The 19,885-nt window shown below is 35.7% G+C and overlaps 1 protein-coding gene across 10 annotated transcripts in view; it reads left to right on the top strand.

The window, feature by feature from the left end:
• wake (ankyrin repeat and fibronectin type III domain containing protein wide awake) overlaps positions 1 to 19,885 on the top strand; it is a 186,765-nt gene that overhangs the window by 145,067 nt on the left and 21,813 nt on the right. For 4 of the 10 annotated variants that reach the window (XR_013059645.1, XM_033330498.2, XM_076623084.1 and 1 more), the window contains exon 1: positions 9,599 to 10,427. The exons of 4 other annotated variants lie outside the window; for them this stretch is intronic. The gene's annotated coding sequence lies outside the window, so the exon portion shown is untranslated. Of the gene's footprint in view, positions 1 to 9,598; positions 10,428 to 18,759; positions 19,329 to 19,885 lie in introns of those variants that run through there. 2 more of the 10 variants (XM_076623085.1, XM_076623083.1) reach the window with 1 other exon arrangement.

Genomic DNA, 19,885 nt, shown 5'->3' with positions numbered 1-19,885 from the left:
CCGAATGAATTTTTTAGAGACACGAGATTGCGTGGAAGGCCGCTAGCGAAGTGGCGAAATTTTTAACATAAAATTGGACAATGTGATCTGTTACGATTCTTTCATATTTTTCTAATGTCAGCCGAATGAATTTTTTAGAGACACGAGATTGCGTGGAAATAATATCTAAAATCACATTTACACGAGCCATTATGCATACGTATAAACGATTCTATCATATTTTTCTAAGCCGGAGAAATATTTTTAACAATAGCAAAATCGAAATCCTTTCAAATTTAGGTAAAAGGTGATGCATATTAATCGTCGTAGCTTTCAAGGGATAGAAATTTTTCGACAATAGAAAATAGAAAACCGTGGGGGACGATTCTGTCTGAACATCTAATACAAGATTTCAGCAAGAGACGATCGATAAAAATTCCATCATATGGTTCGAAACCGAAGAAACTTCTTAGCTTTTTAGAAAGATATCAGTGTAACGCGAGGAACGCATATACGAATTATTAATCTGGTATTTCGTGTTTAATCCACGTGCAATCGTTTCTGCGCTCGTATGTTTCGTTAATATTACAGCTAGCTATGTTAGACCATAAAAGACATACTAATATCGATATCGTAAATCTTGCCGCACCGTTAGCGAAATCTTGCAGCGCAGAAACGATTAGACAGAGCTTAAGCGCGAAAGCCTCGATTAACAATTCCAATAATCCGGGCGGCTTCAAAATCACAGTATTCTGAAAAGTGTCGCTTTTAGCCAGATTATCGTACAAAATATTACACAACACAGCAATTGTCCTGACTCGTTTTAACGATGAAATTTTCAAAGAGGAAGGAGAGAAGGTACGTAACAGATACTCGTGCAGGATCGCATGCGCTAAATTCGCTTGATGTACGACGTATTTTGTAATCGACAACTCGGAAACGAATAACCGCAGAAGCTTTATCGACCAGGCCACGTGTGGACACACCTACGTTTAATAACGAATGCAGATCGCTTCTCTGATGCTCGCTGTCATGTAGTTTCTATTGTAGAATCCTCTTGCATCATGGTACTCGTGTTATTATATTTGACAAGATACTTGGTAGACGTTTGCTTGTGTAATACTAACGAGATTGCTTAATAGACAAAGGAAATTTTGAGAGTTACGAATTAGCGGAGCAAACAAAAACGGAGCAATTTCATAGGTAAATCTTGTAAATTGTCACTCGTTTTGGTAATAAGGGAAAGGACATCTTACGAGTAAATGTGATAAACAGCAACTCGTTGGAGAAATTTTATGGAGAATTTTTAGAAAATACAACTTGTTGGTGACATAGCGAATGAAACTTTGTAGAAGTAAATTTTGCAAATTCTAACTGGTCGGTGATGAGGCAAAGAAAATCTTGCGAGGAAATTTAGCAAACGACAATTTGTTGGTAGTAAAAGAACGAAAATTTCAGGAATATCTTTGGGGAAGTACGACTTGTTGGTAATAATGGAAACGAAAGTAGCAAGGAATTTGATAAATTACAAGTTAGCTGACGATTCAATGAAAAATTGTACAATCGTAAAGAGGAGGTTTAGAATTTCTAACTTGTAACTTTTGTCAATTTACCAATGTTATTAGTTACACGATATCTTGACATATCTAGAGCGTTTCTCAAAACATTTCTCCGAAGATTCGGACAAAATGTGCAACCTAAATGCAAATCTTCCAAATCGAAGAATCGATAAATCGTCCATTGGTAGATCTAATCTTTACCTTATGGCAAAACAAAGTCGAAAATTCCGATATTGTAACGTAGAGTGATTGCAAAAAGTATTCCAACACCATTGGTATTTGTTAATGTACTAATTACGTTAACTGTTAGGTTATCAACGCGCACTAATTAATCAGGCCCAAGTATTATTGAAAAAATTAATTTATATTTTACGTTATACCACGGAATGAAAATGTAGAATCCGATAAAAAAACGAAGCTTCTCACTGGAAAATAAAGGCTATGTAATTAATATAAATAAATGCTATCGTTTTAATAAATTACAAATTACAAGCACTCGTACTCGATAAATGTTACAAATAATGTTACAAGCCGTTGTAAGGATCGGATATAATGAATCTTAAAATTACATATCGCGGCGCTAGTTTATTTTCACGATTGTGCATCGATTGTAAAGGCTGCTTTTGACAGATGAACCAACGTCAATTCAAACAGCAGATCTAATACACGTGTTTCGATAGACGAGCGTGATATGTGACGCATGAAATCGGTGCACACGGAAATATATACGCAGCATACAATCGTCTGATATGCGGTTCGTGGCCTGTAGTGTGTTAACTCACGACGGTTCGATCACGATTTTACGTAAATCTACATCGGCAATATGAATCTAGCGAATTTACGGAAGCGGCGAACGCGAAATCCATTCGAGAGAATAAATCCAATCCCGCCAAGGGAAATGAACAGTCTCTCATTTCCGATTTTTCTCTCACAGAAACTTGTAAAATGTGTTTTACACGCGCCACTGTTTTTATCTGGTCGAAGTTTTGATCCGCGGGGAAACGACCGACTCGTTCATGTTCGTCTCCTTTTTTCCAAGGAAAAAGAACGGGTGCAGCGTTCTTAATTTCGATCATCGATACGTTACGATATTCTTCCTTCATCAAAATATTCATCAAATTTCTCAATTACTACGAATGTGTATCCTTGCGATTACAGTTGCCTGGCGAAAGTATCCCAACGCGTATAGAAATTCCTTATGAATATGTTACGCGCGTTACGTAAAACATTTGGAAATTTAATGCTGCAAAGAGACACGGCTATTGAATTGATTATGTTAATGAAACGTATGTGCGAATATTACAATGAAATGTACCGTACGAACGAGATTTTTTGATGTTTTGCACAACGCACGAATTATCGCCGTACCGGTGCAGCAATTGAAGCAGAGGTCAAGAAAGACGGTTGTTTCAAACATTTTATTTAATGGAAAGGGTCATCGAGTAACAATTGGTTTTTATTTAAATGGAAGCCAGTGGTCGATAAGTGTGATAGAAATTCCTCGAAGAATTAAATCAAGGAATGTTAATTGTTAATCGTTCTCGTTACGAATAATCGTTATGAATGATTAAAATTTCGTTTGGCTACCGGCAGCCGCTATCGATGAGGGAAATTTAATTTTCTGATTAGCAGTAGCCGATATAAATGACCGGGAATTTGTTTGATAACCATTATCGACGTGAAAAATATTTTCTAGTTACATTCGGCTATTGTCGATTGTTAACGACATTATAGATAGAACGGAGTTAAATAAATTGAATAAATATACCGTTTCATATGATAAGAGTAGAGACATAATGCAGAGCTTCGATTCGATAAAAGAAAATTTTCAATCCTTCGAGTCGTGCCGCCATTGACGCCAAGCAGCGGTATAATAATTATATAGAGTCTTATGAAATGATTTTAATTTGATTTTAATAAAATGATTTTAAATTGAAGGAAAATGAAAAGAAAAAAAAATATATATGTACGAACTATGATAATTTCCTGCGCATTTCTATGTTTCAAAATCGTTGTTATATTTTGTGAAAATTATTTGTCTGGAAATGTTAATATTTGGTAAAATTAATTTAAATTAGTATTTAACGTAATATTAAGAATTAGGTTTTGTGATGATTATAAGCTATAACTTTTCAAGTTTCCTTTACAGAATCGAACCTTAATCATCTACGAGTATCTGCGAATAATTTCACGATCCACTGTATATTCCGTAAAAGTAATTAGAAAATCATAGATTTGCATAAAAAACTTGTTTCACGTGAAATTTTTATTGCCTGTATAATCTTTTTTCTGATGAATATTCTCGTTAAGCGTATCCTTTGATATTTCAGCGAGGCAAGTGCTGTACATGTAGCCTGCGTTATTTTGATAATTCTTTAATTTTCTTCTGTACCGGTAGCTCGTAAGAATATTTCAAAATTCAACCGCACGTTGCATATTTCACGCTGACAATATTAACGCTTCGAGGAGCTTGCCTCTAACTGCATCATGCACAACGCTGGCTATGCCAGTGTAAGTATAAATTGGAATATAAACTACCTTTTGTAGTGCAAAAAATGCATTATCCTCTTCTGTCGTTCATCTTTCTCTCCCTTGCGTATTCTTCGTCGATTTATTTTCACTTTTTCCTTTTATCTCGAGGGAATTCCGTCTTTCTTCCTCGTTTTTTTTCTTCTTTTTTCCTCTTATTTTCGCAGAATTTCTCGGCGACATCTCAGTTATCTCTCGACCGCGATATTATCTGTTTAGAATTCGTGAAATAAAGTCGATCTCGTTGGAAAGAAAATTGAGAAAATTTTGGCGCCAATATTAAGATTTGAAATTCTTTTTAACATGAAGATTCACAAATTTTCCAATTTTTCACTTTTTTTGGATTAAACGAAGTCCCTTAAAAAAGTCCTTGGAAAAATTTCAGCAAAATAAAATTCGTATAGTAGTTTCCATATTAGAGGTCCGCCGATGTAGGTGCGTGTCTCGTGACTCAAAGCTACTCACGTACTGTATCACGTTCCGCTATATTTTTCTTTGCTGTACGGTCCGTGTCTTTGATCTATTTCTCGTTGTAACTACTCTAATTGCAACGGTTTCTCTAAATTGGCAGAAACATACTACGAACACGTTTCATCTATAACATTATATGTATGTACAGTTTCCCCTCTGCAACAATATAGAAACATAGAACGTGTATTACGTGGTTTCACTTTTTAATTAACGATCATCTAGCCTTTCTAGTTGTCGGTGTACTTGCAGAGCTTGCATTAATGATGCATTAAAACTTCGCAAGTTCTAATTGCGCCTTATAATTAAAGATACTTTGAAAAATTGCGTTAAATCGATTAAGAAAAGATTGTTAATTAACTCGAAAAATTGCATTAAACGGACTTCAAAAGATCTACCGGGCTTCTACAACCGGCGATCAAAGTTACTTTGAAAAATTGCATTAAATCGATTTTAAAAAGTTGCATTAATCTTTCACAATTTATCATTGAAATTACTTTGAGAAATCGCATTGAATAGACTTTTAAAAATGTGCTAGATTTATAATTAATATTATACCACCCGCAATTAAAAAGTTCATTGGAAAAATTGCACGAAATCAACGTAAAAGAAAAGTTTGCTTTGAGGAAAATCACACAGTGACTATAAAAGGTATTGACATACGCCGTTATTTTCCAGTGAAGCGTTGTTTTATCACGTTCTTCGTCTCATTTCGATGATGATGAACTTCTGTAGTCGTACAAAACGCTGTGCCAATATTAAGTGTAACTGGTGTATAAAACCGACTTTCTAATTTTGTGAAAATGTGAAAGCAGAAACGAATTTTTAATATTCCACACTATTTCAAGTCAAGTACATAATCCAATTATAATATCTTTATTGCAATGCAATTACAACACCTTTGCTATCCAGTTATAACACTAACGCTATAATCCTATCGGTCGTATGAGAATTATAAATTACAATACTCTGAAGAAATTATAGAAAATCGAACTCGATCGATCTTGTATATCATTCATCGGTAGTTTAATTGAAGTTTCATGTCGTCTGAGTTCGTCGTATGTTAAAATGCGATCGTAATGATGAATGAAATCGGGTCCGGTGAATTTGTCATTAAAATATCAGAGAAAACAATTTCGGGATTTATCCGCGGTTTTATTGGTCGTCGTTGAGTGATTCTACGGTGTCGTTTGTCTCACATTCGTTTAACGAGTCCTCTTGAGACCTGTCAGTTGGCATACAGCAAGTTCGTTCTTCACCAGACAATTCCCGCTTCTATCGCTACGAATTTATTAAATCCAGTTCTATACGTCCGTCCTCCATCCCCTTATTTTCGTTCGAATACTGAAATACACGTGGAAAATAGTTTCCTAGGAAATTAGGCAGCCGGCTTACGCGTGCATTCAGGTCAACTAATTACAGCTTGTCTTACCCACGCTGTGGTTTGTCTTCTTAATGAGAAACTCGAGAGAACAGACCATTACGGCGATCGATTGGGTTTTGTTTTTCTCTTTAATTCGAATTTATTTGCCTCGAACATTTCTTGAAATATTCCCCAATGGGGTCGTGTATTTGCCTATACGCGTAAATATGGAAAATTAATTGTGCGTCAAATTATAATAGATTCGGATTTTCGAGTAATTCTTTGGCTGAAAGGTGGAAAAGTGCAATTGGATTTTCGTGTACAGAAATATTTTTCAAGCTTCCCGCATTTTAAGATACGTAGATATGGAAGTTAAGCTCCTATTAAATTAGATTTGGATCTGATTCTCTGTTCGAAAAGTGGAGAAAATGGAATTGCATTTTTGAGTATGAAAATACTTCTCAAGGTTCTTATGTTTGGAAATACAAAGATATTACAAAAAAAAAAAAAATGATTGTCCGTTAAATTGCATTTGGACTTTCACGGTATTTTTCATTCAAAAAAGAAGAAAAAAAAAGACGGAAGGTGGAATTGAATTTACAGGTATGAGATTATTTTTTAAAGTTCGCGTATTGAAACGTGGATAAGGTGTTGGATCGTAAATAGAAGTTTGCTTTTTCGATTATAATCAGCACGGAGATTCATTCACGGTTGTACATTCTCTTTCCTGTGAACAAAACCGTGCATTGTTCATACACCATTCGAAGGAGTGGAAATTAAATTCTCATTGAACAATGCACGCTTTTCCTTGACGAGTTTCACCGAACGAAACGACTAACTACTTTCCCTAATCCTGTGCTTTTCTTTCATAATAGTGTTCATGTCTTTTGTTGTAAGCTTGTTCGCTTTGCATTTAAATGGATTAATTCAGCAATAGGAATCCCTTGTAACTACAATTCCAATATAACTCCAGCGTCTTAGAAGCGGATTAGAAATAGCAATACAGATACTGCAATGAGAGATGTATCAGTGTCAATTATATCTTCATTACCTAATCTCCATCTTAATGATCTATATCTATAATTATTTAAATGCATATCAACCTTTGTCGTCAATTAAATTTTTAAAATCTGTTTGACTGAATGTCTGAGCCTGGAGAACGTTCTGTGAGCTAAGTTTTTCCATCGGCGAACATAATTCCTGATAACTAGATAACGAATTTCCCTGGAAATTCATATTTTTTCAGAGTATGATTAATAAAGTAGAAAATTGTTTTACCTACCAAGTATTATAGGGAGCATTATACTTTGGATATTTTCTACATTTTTTTCACATCATGTGCATTCTATGCAATTTTGCATTTTAAAATTTTCACGGATGCATAGAAAACCTCGGTCTACCGACAATCGCTCGTTTTTTCCAATTTCATTCTTTACATAAAAAGGGTAAAAATAAATTTATCATAATTCTATAACAAAATAATAAAAAAATAAAATTTTCTAAAATATGATAAAGGAATGCGTTTACGTGATCTGTAGAAATCTGTATCTGCATTCCACGTTATGTTTGCATAAATATAAAGCATAACTATTAGCATGCAAGAGTGGCATTTTAAAATGTCTGAGAAATGCAATCGGCTTATGCCACGCGCTCGCCGGAAACGTGCTTCTTTTGTACATATCTGCCTTTGTGGCTACCCTCGTATACCTGTTCGCGACCCAACACTCTGCATAAACTGCACCAGTCACGGTATCATGCTCTTCTGACTACCTGCTTTTCACGAGTTCACCGGAAAAGTTACCTGGATTCAAAAAGTTACGTACCCACTGAAAAAAAAAAAATATATACAAGGTGGTTGGTAACTGGTGGTACAAGCGGAAAGGGGGTGATTCTACGCGAAAAAAGAAGTCGAAAATATAGAATAACAATTTTTCGTTTGAGGCTCTGTTTTCGAGAAAATCGCCTTTGAATTTTCGCTCGGTACGCGTGCACTTTATCACGTCTCGTTATAACGGATCTCGCTGTAGATCGTTGTCTCGATGGAAAAATTAAAAAAAAAAAATTTTTTATTCTATATTTTCGACTTCTTTTTTCGCGTAGAATCACCCCTTTTCGCGTGTACCACCAGTTACCACCCTGTATATATATGGAAACAATTTGGAGGGGTTGATGCGATCATCTCACGAAGATGTATATTTTATTATCCTATCAAGATCAAATGGATTTTGCGATAACTCGCGTGTGTTAGTTTCTAGTTGGTTTTTGCATATGTTAAGAGTGGAATTTGAAGTTACTTATCGGAAATTAAATTTGTTGATACAAAACGTTAGAGATATCTCGCAGAATAAAACACAGGTGTTCGATCAGCTGGGAAAATCTGTCTTCAAATATTGACACGGGCAACATCGCAGGTTCTAGAAATTGAGATTTTTGTTGTAGATGACGCGTCGTTGTTATTTAACAATATGCGTAACACATAAAGACCCGCAGCTTGGCTATTACGCGCCCTTACGTTAATTATATTCACATTAAAATGCAGCCACGTATGACTGTACAACAAAATAATTCTTCGATAGATCCACGTGAAACTTCTACAATATCAACAATGAACATTGTACTTGGTATATTTGCGCTCTATACATTTCTGAATTATTATATTTTCCGTAAATGCGTAACGATCCCTTGGCTTGATATATTAAAAACATACATATTTTCGCAGTACTATAATTAGTATTATACTTTGAATATTCTATACGCAGGATGCAGCCGAATAACGTGCGCAAGCAGGCACAGCGATTCCTTATGAAAAAATAAGAAAGGAATATGGAATGACATTTTTTCATATATCGTTTCGTTTTTTTGAGAAAATCGAGTGTAAAAATTTATCGAGTATATCTGAACATGGCTAATTCCGAATTGGACAATAGTAAATAATTGATAAGACAGATACAATTATTCTGTAAAAATAAATCGAAGACGTAGAGTAAAATTATCCCGCAAAACGCTTTGCTTCTGAGAAAAATAAATTTGAAAATTTACCATAAGCGTATACTAGGCCAATTGTTATCTAAACAGGCCCAGACTCTATTTTCCTAAAAATGAAGCCTTAAACAGAAATTTTATTCGCCATCTTTTACTTATTTTCGCATAGAATAAATTACTGACTGATCCTACCCAGTCGGTAATTAGCCAAGTTCAATTATACCTTGCAAATTTTCAAGCTCGGTTTCCTCGACAACGGAGCGTCGTGCCGCATGAAAAAAATTTCATTATGTATCTTCTTATCTTTTCGTAAGGAAACACGTCGGTACCCGCTTATAAATATTATTCGACTGCACTCTATATTTTTGCACGTTTGTATTCGTTCTATGAATTAATGTCGCTTTATATTTCCACGAAAGTATAAAATTCCACAGCCTAATTATTACACGCTCTTATAATAAATACATCCACGTTGAAACGCAGCCATATGCGTATAATCACGTACAACAAACATTTTTATTTTTCCCAAAATTTATCGCAATAATAAAATTTTCATAACGAAAGAAATCGCTCGGATGTCCAAGCTTCATTGATAAAAAGGCAGACTGTAGAAGGGTACGGTCAAAACGAAGTGCTGGAACGATGGGGGCGTCCGGTATGGTGGGGGCTAGACGGCAGCTGTTTGCTCGACCGCCGAGGGTCGCGTTCCATGTGTACCCGCCAGTAATGCCACATCGTTGTCGCCGGCTCTGCAACGAGTATCGTGTGTTTATCCATGAAACTCGTGTCGAGAAACGTTCGTGAAAAATGTGACGTTTAGCCTCCGTGAAAGTGTGTTCGTTAGTGTGTGCCTTGGAATGAATCGGAGAAAACTACGACTGAGAAAAGGAAGAAAATAAAATGGAGAAAACATAACCACCCGGTAACGACAAGAAACATCGAACATGAAGAGGTTGGAGGAAGAAATTGTTGATCAGTGTTGTGAGAACTGGTTACGCGGTCGAGGCACGTTGGTCGACGACTTGTAAGGAGATTCCGAGTTGGCGGTGAAACGTGGTGAATTGAGAAACAGAATGAAAAGTGCGTGGAAGGTGACAGGTTAAGTTTCGAACAGGGGACGCTTGCCTCCAAACGGCACTGCTCGGTCGGTAACGCGCGAGAAATCGATTGTTTGCTTAAAGAGTAAACGTTCAAATAGCATATCGCAGTTTCTTTTATCTATAGTTAAAAAATTAATTGATAACGAGTTACCTTGTATTTATTTTTCAAGAGTTTGACGAATTGAATTTAGTATAAGGTTGTCAAGAAGATACAGGTTATGTAAATTTTTTTACGAACGATAATGGCGACGTAATTGCTAAGCAAACTTGATCGTCACTTAATTAGTCATTTCATAAATGTGGACTGCATAATGTTCATGTACAGGTCGTTAAAGTGAATTAACCTAGTTAGAGAGGTATAAGGTGTCGATCTACAATTGGGATCGTCACCGTGTCACAGAGTGTACACAAATATCACGTGTCGCGAGTGTAACATCCAAAATACAGGTAATCTATTACGCTGACAGGCGTATCTGGTATCGAGACAGTCATTTTTGCCACGACAAGTATTGGAATTTAATATTTATCGTCAGATCAATCGATACGTCAGTCAAATATTTTTTCCTCGTACATATTGTCGCTCGATCTACCTTTTCAATTGGAACGATTAATATATTATCAAATTTTTCTGTAAGAAAGAAAATTATTTTTATCGTATTCTTCGTACTTAACCTATTATTATTTGAAACGATTAAAGTAATATCTGAAGAGACTTTTCTAGAAGAAAGAAAATTATTTTTATAATATTTTATTAACTTGCAATTGCGAAATAAGGTTGAGAATGAGATTTTCGAATATATGCGAAGTGTGCAACCGCGTTATGGCAGAAAATGGCTGTCGTCAGACAAGAGTACATAGTTCCTTTTCCTTCTTGGGAAACACGATGAACGCTATCTCAACTCGAATGGTCGACTTGCTCTCGATGGTATTCGAGAACGGTAGTGAACGGACGCACGTGCGTCCTTGCGAGGTAAACTTCTATGCATGGAAGGTTGCATAACCATAAGTCGATTCGTTCATGGACATTTTCCCACCAGTTTTAGGTATTTTCTTTCGCTTTTCTTCACATTTCTCTTGATATCCCAAAGACATTGCCTTTTCTCTTTCGACTATCTCACATATAGAATTTTCGAAAAACGTATTAAACGTTGCTTCCTTGGAGAAAAACATTTTAACTTGATCAAGATTAATTCAACATACATATATGTATATGTATATATTTATTTTCCTTTAATTGAACACTTTAATTAAATAATAGCAACGAAGCTTAAATATTAAAGATATGATATTTTGTAAGACCAGAGAAAGATCATTATTTTTTAATATTTTTCCGAGGAAAATAATGCATACATACATAGTATGTGGTCATTGAGCGTTAAGTTTAACTGTTCGTAAGCATGTTATTTACTATAACGTTAAGCTTAACGCCCACTGGTCTGGTCGTTCGTGTTAGTAACGCGTTGTGCAGCAGCGTTAGTAAATGGTTAAGGTTAAGCGCGTACGTTATATTTCTTAGAATCAAAATTAAAAATGATTACGTATCTTTTCCTGGCTTTAATGCCCGTCCAGCAGCGGTTGAGTCACTGTTTATTTTATGTTATAATAATGAAGCGAAGGGCTGACTATAATATGACAGCAAAATCCACTTAAACAATAAATTCGTTATCAAAATCATGTACATATATTGTTTGATGGAATAATAACACTTAAATGTAACTTAGAAAGTAATAAACGTGAAACAACTACATGAGTCAGAATTGATCCAGCCTTCGCCGAGGGTTAATATTTTAGCTTCATCTCTATCGTATGATCTCACGGCAGTTTGCCTTCTTCTCGTTATTATGATTCACCAAACGACGAGTTAAAAATTATTATCATGAAAAATTATTATCATGAAAAATTAGAGGGACGTTACTTACAATAGCACGTCTCGACAATATTCATCGTAGGTGTGAGTCTTGTATCCTCGTAATCTTATATTTTTATGGACACAAAGAAACAGTAAAACAGATAGATTTGTAAATATTACGACTTATATAAATTGTTCAAGTTGCCAAAATCGTATTTGGTTGTTAATTTCGCATTGTAATGTAATAATTAGATTGCAGATATTTACGTGTATTTTTATTAACAGGAAGAAATGGAATATATCAAAGAATACTAATTGAAATACTAAAGAAATAAAATATTAAAAATTTCCAATTAGAACGCTAAGGTAATAGAGGCTACATAGAGATTTGTTTTTTTATTATAAATCTTCTAAATATTATAAATTATATATGTACGTTGTATAACGGATACCTGACTTGTAACATTTTGTACATTTTTAAGTATTACGCGTATTCACAGTCTAGTGGTATCTTGATGTTCATCGTGTTGCTATGTTTTTGTAACACGTCGTTCGAATTCATTAAGTATGCGTCTTGAGTCAGTTGGAAGAGCTTGACGAGCGGAAGGAGGCGTTCGTCTGGTGTCAAAGAACCGTAGTTTCACGCGGCAAAGGAAGTAGATTGCAGTTTATCGTAGACGGTGTTCCGATAAGGGAGAACGCCTCAAAAGGATCCATTGTTAACGTTTTCATCTGTCCAAGGCCGTTCTACGTTTTAATTGCCCTAATTCTCGCGTATCGTGCGCTTTATTAGAGAATTTTTTTTTATTTTACTTTATCTCAGCCCACTAGTCCGGTATTCTTTTTTTTAGCGATTTGTTCGTTTCTATAGATTCAATGAATTACGCGTTCTATTTGGGAATTTCATAATAACCGAGAAATGATCCGCTGAAAACAGGGTTCTACTTCACTTTATCGAAATCCGCGCCAAAATAATGGAATCTATCAGCGGTGCAAATATCCTACAACACACATCACTGAGTATATTTAATTTTGATAGAATATTGGATTTTTGAATAAACAACTTGAATTTATAAACACGATTCATTCACTCCACAAGAAACTACGTATTGTTCGTAGAAAATCATTAGTTTCTCGTTAACTTAACGTGTAAAATAAATATAATACCATACATAAATACAATATAAAATCAAATAGGTACACGTATACGATATATGAACAATATATGTAAATATTGAAAGGATTAGTTCAATTTTCAACATCGATAACAACTTTTGTCTTAATCTGTCCGCGGCGAGGATCCAAGAATTATCGTAAAAAATTGTTATTTCCTCACCTGACGTTTCCCTATTAGTACTTTCCTTAACGATTCATTAATTTCACGGTCGATGGCTTGCTGGTGGCACGCGGTTCGTTACGGAACAACGCTATATTAACAATGCCAGAGTACAGTAACTTCAGAGAAAATGGATTGTAATTTATCGACGAGATATAACGAGCACGACGCGATAAAAGAGGACAGATGCTTTAATTACTCTTTGTCAGGGTCAGGAGAGTTTCCAGGCTTCCTTTCCTTTGATATCGTATTTTTCGTCGAAATCGGTATTCGTATTCCTTTTGCGAGATTAACAAAGAGGACACGTGGTCGTTCGATTCCTAACCCGGCACATCGAACCAAACGTGGCTTATAAAAGGCCCCGTTAGCCGCAAATCGTTTTTTCAGGATTTCTGCTTCGGTGACAGCGCGTCGACGCTTGTGCAGAGATAAAACAGTGGCTTGGATGCCCGTTTATTACTCTGTCTTTTGTATCCTTTGCCCTCGTTGCCCTTTCTCCTGGTTTCCCGCGCCTGGATCCCCAGGAACAATGTTCGTTGCCTCTGATCGCTCTCGAATCGAGGTTCACACATTCGCATCCGATTTTCGCTTGCCACGATCTTGTACATTAACGAAGATTTTTCATACAGCACTTGTCTCTATACTATTGTACTTTGCATAAATTTTTATACTTCTATACTTCTGTATTTATACTTGTATAATTTGTAAAACAAAATTCTAATTAATAATAGCAAAATAAATAATAATAGTAATAATAAAACGATAAATCTTGTTATAAATTAGAATTAGAAATATAAAAAAATACATATTACGTTATATTACATTATTCGTAAGTATTAGGCATTCAAAGCTTATGATTTCTTGGAAGACACAATATTAGTTGAGATTAGACATTGTAAGTGCCATAAGACAAATTTTAAAAGCTATTAACTTAATTATATTATGTTAACATAAAACGTGAAACATTTTTTTGATTATCGGCAATCCTCGTCGGTTTTTATTAATTTCAGGTTGCTTATGAATAATCATTATCGATGACGGAAATTTCATTTTGGTCATCGAATGTTCATTTGGTATCGAGGGGAAGTGGGATCGAGCGGCGCGGAAAATCACGACTCGGCCATAAAATGATTTTTCTCCTGTCTTTTCTGTTATTCCCTTCAGCACGTTCCAAAGGGTGATTAATCCAGCTCCATCGAACAAGAAAACGCGAAGCAATTTTCCGTAATGTAATCCACTTTCGTTGCTTGGAGCTCTTAATGGTGGCGAAAAAGTTGCTTCGACAGGGAAGTAGTAAAAGTTCTAATTTCATTCGACTGCCGAGGAAAGTAATATCCTCGGATTGAAGCCCATCCGATGGAATCGGCGTCTCGATGCGGCAAAGCCACTTCTCTCTATCGAGAAGGAAAAGAAAAAAAAAAAGAGATCTCTTGTTAACATTGTTACCGCTACACGGGTTGCTCTGCTGCGTTTTCTAGTTAAATGAGACTCGAAATAGGCTTCTATAATATCGAGAGAATTCGAAAGGCAATATAAATGGCGAACGTGTATCTCGTTAGATGGTAGAGCCTCTTCGTCTTTTAACGTCGTTGGAAATCTGAGCGTGGAATTACGACGATACGATCTTTCGTAGTAACAATCGTGAGACAGTAATCACGAAGAAGAAAGGGGAAACGGAAGCGTTATTAGTGGCCATTAGCACAATAGACGTTAAAACGAGAGGAAGTTACTGATATGTATCCTCTTCATCTCTCTATTGTTTCTTCTACCCCTTCTACTATTCTATATCCAGATACATATTTTCTCGATGAAGAAATTGATGTACTCTCTCGCTTGTTAACCACGATAATTGCCACTCGGAAAAATTAGGTATTCGAAAGAAATATCGATAGTTTCTCTTTCTTCGACAGTCTCAAGCTCTGAAGCCGATAGTAATTGCCATTTGAAGGAATTGCCGGCAGATAATATTGCTTGCTTTTCTTTTTTAAATATTCGAAGCTCTGAAGTCGATAATCGCGGCTCGCAGAAATTAATCAAACATATTATCGCGTGTTTTGTTTTTTTTTTTTTTGCTTTTTTTAATGTTTCAAATTCTAGAGCCGATAATTTACCGTTTGAAGGATTCAATGAAAGATTATTTTGCTTGCTCTCGTCTTTATCATATTTGAAGTTCGAAAGTGGAGGATTTCGTCGTTTGAAGGAATCATTGAGAGATAATATTGCTTGTTGTAGAGTTTGTAATATCTTAAGTTGCAAAGTCGATAATTTCTGCCGTTTGATTTCTCCAGTTTCTTAGAGCGTCGACGGGATCTTGGACAAATCAATCCTCCCCTGACAATTTACTTACCTCTGGCTTTAATTATCCCATTATCATCTCGACGAACCGTAATTACCTCGTTAACTTCTAACGAACTCCAATCTGTATCGCAAGAGAGCGATTTTATTCCTCTCGATCGATCCGAGTACGTCGAAGCTGCTCGTGTTTCTGCAGTCCAGTTGGTTGCAAAACATACAGTCTCTTACATAAGCCTACGTACATTTTTCAATTCTGAAATAATTATAACAACGATGATTAGATTGTGTTGAGAAATCGTATCAAATTTTATGTTGGTTGAATTTATATTTAAATTTACTTATATATATACGAAATACATATTCAAATAAGTTACACAATTCATTAAAAAAGTAGACTTATTATTACATTAATATCTTTAGAACCCAAATATGGAATTTTATTAAATTTACATTGTATAGGAAAATGATATACGTAAAGAAGTATACACGAAAACATGTATAAAAAATACAAATTTATATTCCGCTGCACAGGTATCAAAAACGACCTACAATTTACGATTTTTCCGGCATCTACTATGTCCTTTTCTATAAATCAAATACGTAAAATTCAATAAGCGTACACAGACCTGTGTGTCCGACTGCACATTCTTTTACGCTGTGTGCTTATCAACATTTCAAAATTAACAATTCGACCATCTGCCAGCCTCCAATCGTCCGTCTGTCGAGTTTATCTAATCATCGACGTGCTTATAATATCATTTCCGTCAGTTCTGTTTAATTTGCACTTACCTCGGCTCGTTCCTACAACGATTTTCATATCCATCGATTTTTCTTTTTACGTATTATTTTATTGGTTTTAGCATCTACGTCTTTTTTCTCTCGTGACACCGTTTACTTTTCGATAAGGGTCGACCAGTCGATTTTCGCTGCGCATATATCTGCAAGGAATTTCTATTTGGCGTTCAAATCACAAGTTTCGTCGACAACAATGGTCATTCTATCGAACCCAGCCGATTGATCTCAAAGAGAATATTCGGATGAGATCGATGCTCAGATCGATCTCTATTCTTCATTGCAATGGTGAGATGCGTCTTCTTCGTGAAGCTTGCAAAACCACTTATTTCACTTTCATCTTCTAGCCTAATTGTATTCGTCGACAAACCATCCATTTGTCCGATTTCCAGGTTTCCTCGAAGTTTACGGGCAAAGTTCGCTAGCCAGTTGCTTCGTTCAGTACACAAATGCTTTTGTTCGTTTCCAGTCGCATATCGGTGAATGAAGCGCGTGTTTCATGCATTACTGTCATTACTACCTAATGACAAAGTCCGTAATCACTTAGTTGCCGACCCAATACAAGAGCCGCAATATGTAACTGCTCAAGATGCGGTCGCAGAAAGGTCTAGAAATTGCCCAGTCATGTTCGTAAGTTACTGGAGACGAGTAAAAGCAGGAAGCGTTAAAACTTATCCGAGATTGAGAATTTGCAGAGATTCGGTATCAGTATTAATTTTAATTCTAAGAGTATCGGAATAACAGCTTCACGAATTGTTTATAAATTGTCGATAATTTGAGTAAGATACTCAGAATGCCCGAAACTTTTGGAAGTTAGAAATTTTCTATATATATATACATTTAGTTTGTATATAAATATTCTATAATATTTATTTATTTATTCCATAATATATTTCATAATAATCGCAGCAATAGATGCAGGAACGCTTGTAGATTTAAATTGTTTATACATCGAGTGTGAATAGTAAAACTTCTCAAAATTAAAATATTTTACAGATTTTCCATGAAGATTGATTCTAGGGCTATGACGCATAATAATTGAAGCAACAGAATATTTGTGCCTTGTCAATAACTTGTGAGATACTCAGGCTGCCTAAAACTTCTGGAAGTTAGACATTTTCTACGGATTCGTTGTTTGTATTAATTCTAATAGCATCGAAGTTTAAAGCTTATCTACATATTTCTATAATATTTATTTATTTATTCCATAATATGTTTCATAATAATCGAAGCAATAGATGCAGGAACGCTTGTAGATTTAAATTGTTTATACATCGAGTGTGAATAGTAAAACTTCTCAAAATTAAAATATTTTACAGATTTTCCAGGAAGATTGATTCTAGGGCTATCAAAGTTTGACACGTTTATGCTATAGCTATGACGCATAATAATTGAAGCAATTATTGCAACAGATGCAAGAATATTTGTACATTGTCAATAATTTGTGAGATACTCGGGAAGCTTGAAACTTGTGAAAACTAGGAAATTCCGAGAGATTTGTTTTCTGTACTAAATCCATGGCTGACGAAGCTTAACCAGATATCTGTTTCCATGATGAAAGTTACAGTAACGAATGCAGGAATATTTGCGGATTATCAATAATTTCTAGACTAAGTACAGATCTCGAAACTTTCCCAATTGAAACAAATTTGTACAGATTCGTCATTGGCATTAATCCCAAAGCTATCTAACGTTAACAGAACATCTATCTCTATGGTAGAAGTTGAAAAGTAACTCGTCAGTCATTTGTTAGTTTCCCGTGACTAATCGCAAAAGTGTAATAGGAGGTTTAAAAGTATTCAGCGTCCTCGTACAGCCAGTTTAGAAATTCGTTTCCAACGCTTCTCTATATTTCGCAAAATTCTAATTCATATTCTAAAGCAGTTACAAACATCCACTCAAATTGTGTACAGAAGTTTGCGAACGACTTTAGAAAATACTTGTAGTCTGATTTAATCTTCTCCGATGCTTCAGTAAATCTGAAATCAATTATCAAAATCACTTTGCATATCCCTCGGTCAAGAATTCCAAACAATTTCAAGAAACACTCGTGCCATAAATTCGCTGCCTTCCGATGCTTCTCTAATCGAATCCTAAATCCAACCAATAAATATCGCGCGTATTCTCTCGCCAGGAAACAGTTCCAGAGGCAATCAATCTATTCGATAGAAACATTAAGATCGCGTTATATCGATTAGAAGTAAATCAGAAGATCGGTGACGTTGGACAATCAAATCTCCGTTTATCCACTTCCTCGATGCTTGCTCTAACCATTTCGATTTACTCTTTTGGCCACTCTCGATGCAATGCCCTCGATCTTGGCGATCCAATGGCCAGCTACGGACGCCGGCAATAAGTTTGATTGGGCTAACAAATTGTCACGCTCGTCTCGAGGAGGAAGAGTCGACGTTCAGTCCACTTCTTCGTAATGGGTAATTGTGGTTGGCGCACTGGAATCGACCGGGTGCGTGTCCTAAGTAAATAATAAAATCGTTTCGCTACGGGCATACGTCAGTCTGTCGTGTGACACGCATTCGTTCGGACTCGCTCGTGTTGGTCACAACGAGCGTCTGTCGATTTGAAATTCGTCCGCGATAGCGTTCAAACTTTTCTCATTTTCTTCCTCGTTCGTTCGGATAGAGTTATCAAAGTCAGAAGAATATTTCAGTCAGACTGACTATTATGTACATGTCATTTGTCGTGTGAACACGTGAAATTCGATTACAAGAAGCAAAAGTTGAACCATCTACATCTGCAAAGAGATTATGTAACTCGTTATTAACAGCGGCGTGATAAACTGTGAAATAAACGTATCGCGTACTTACGTTGCAAGCTCAACATCGCAGATCATGGTTATCTACGAGGACGTAATTTCTATTCGTCAAAATGAAAGTCCGCGAGGCTAACGTCGATATTCTCAGCTGCAACTGACGTAATTCTGTGGCGCGTGTATATTACTTTATTTCCACGAGTTAATTTGTTTCTTTCGTCAGTTGTTACACGATAGAAGATCAAACAACCCTACGAGAGGATCGTTCCAATTGTTTCATCGTTTTTCATTGTTTTAATAACACTGGTTCGTACTATACAAGTTTGATTATTTCGTGCATAGTTCAAGATCGTGCTTCAAGGTATTAAAATTCGGCTAACTCGGATAACTCTTATCTTATCATGTTCCTAGAAATTACGGTTGTTCGTTTGACGTGGAATATGAATTTTCCCGGTGTAGCCGCGTTTTGTGAGTAATCTAACCGTTTAGCAAGCCCAGGGACTTGTTCCAAATGGAACTAGAGAACGGTAGAATTGAGTAGGATTTCGATTTAAAATGCGGTCCACGTTATTGCTCTTACGATTGCATTAGTTTCTTCTACTCTTCTTATTTCTTTCTCCTTTTTTTTTTCTTTTTCTTTTCTTGTCTTCTCGGGAGACTATTGATTTTTACTTTTTATTTGTTCGCGCGAGTGACGACGATTCCACGTATCGATGTTTTTAATGTCGTCATAAAGAGAGCTATTAACCTTGATGAGAAACGAAGTATATTTATAGGCTGTAATCCAAATGGACGCTTATTTCTCGCCGCAACAAATATATTTCGCGATACCTGACATTTGTCGTAAATTTTTCTTTCGACAC

This window comes from Bombus vancouverensis, chromosome 12, assembly GCF_051014615.1.
Source record: "Bombus vancouverensis nearcticus chromosome 12, iyBomVanc1_principal, whole genome shotgun sequence".
In the NCBI taxonomy this organism is placed as follows: Eukaryota; Metazoa; Arthropoda; class Insecta; order Hymenoptera; family Apidae; genus Bombus; species Bombus vancouverensis.
The sequence above is the reverse complement of the archived record's forward strand: the minus strand, read 5'-3'. Positions and strand labels throughout refer to the sequence as shown.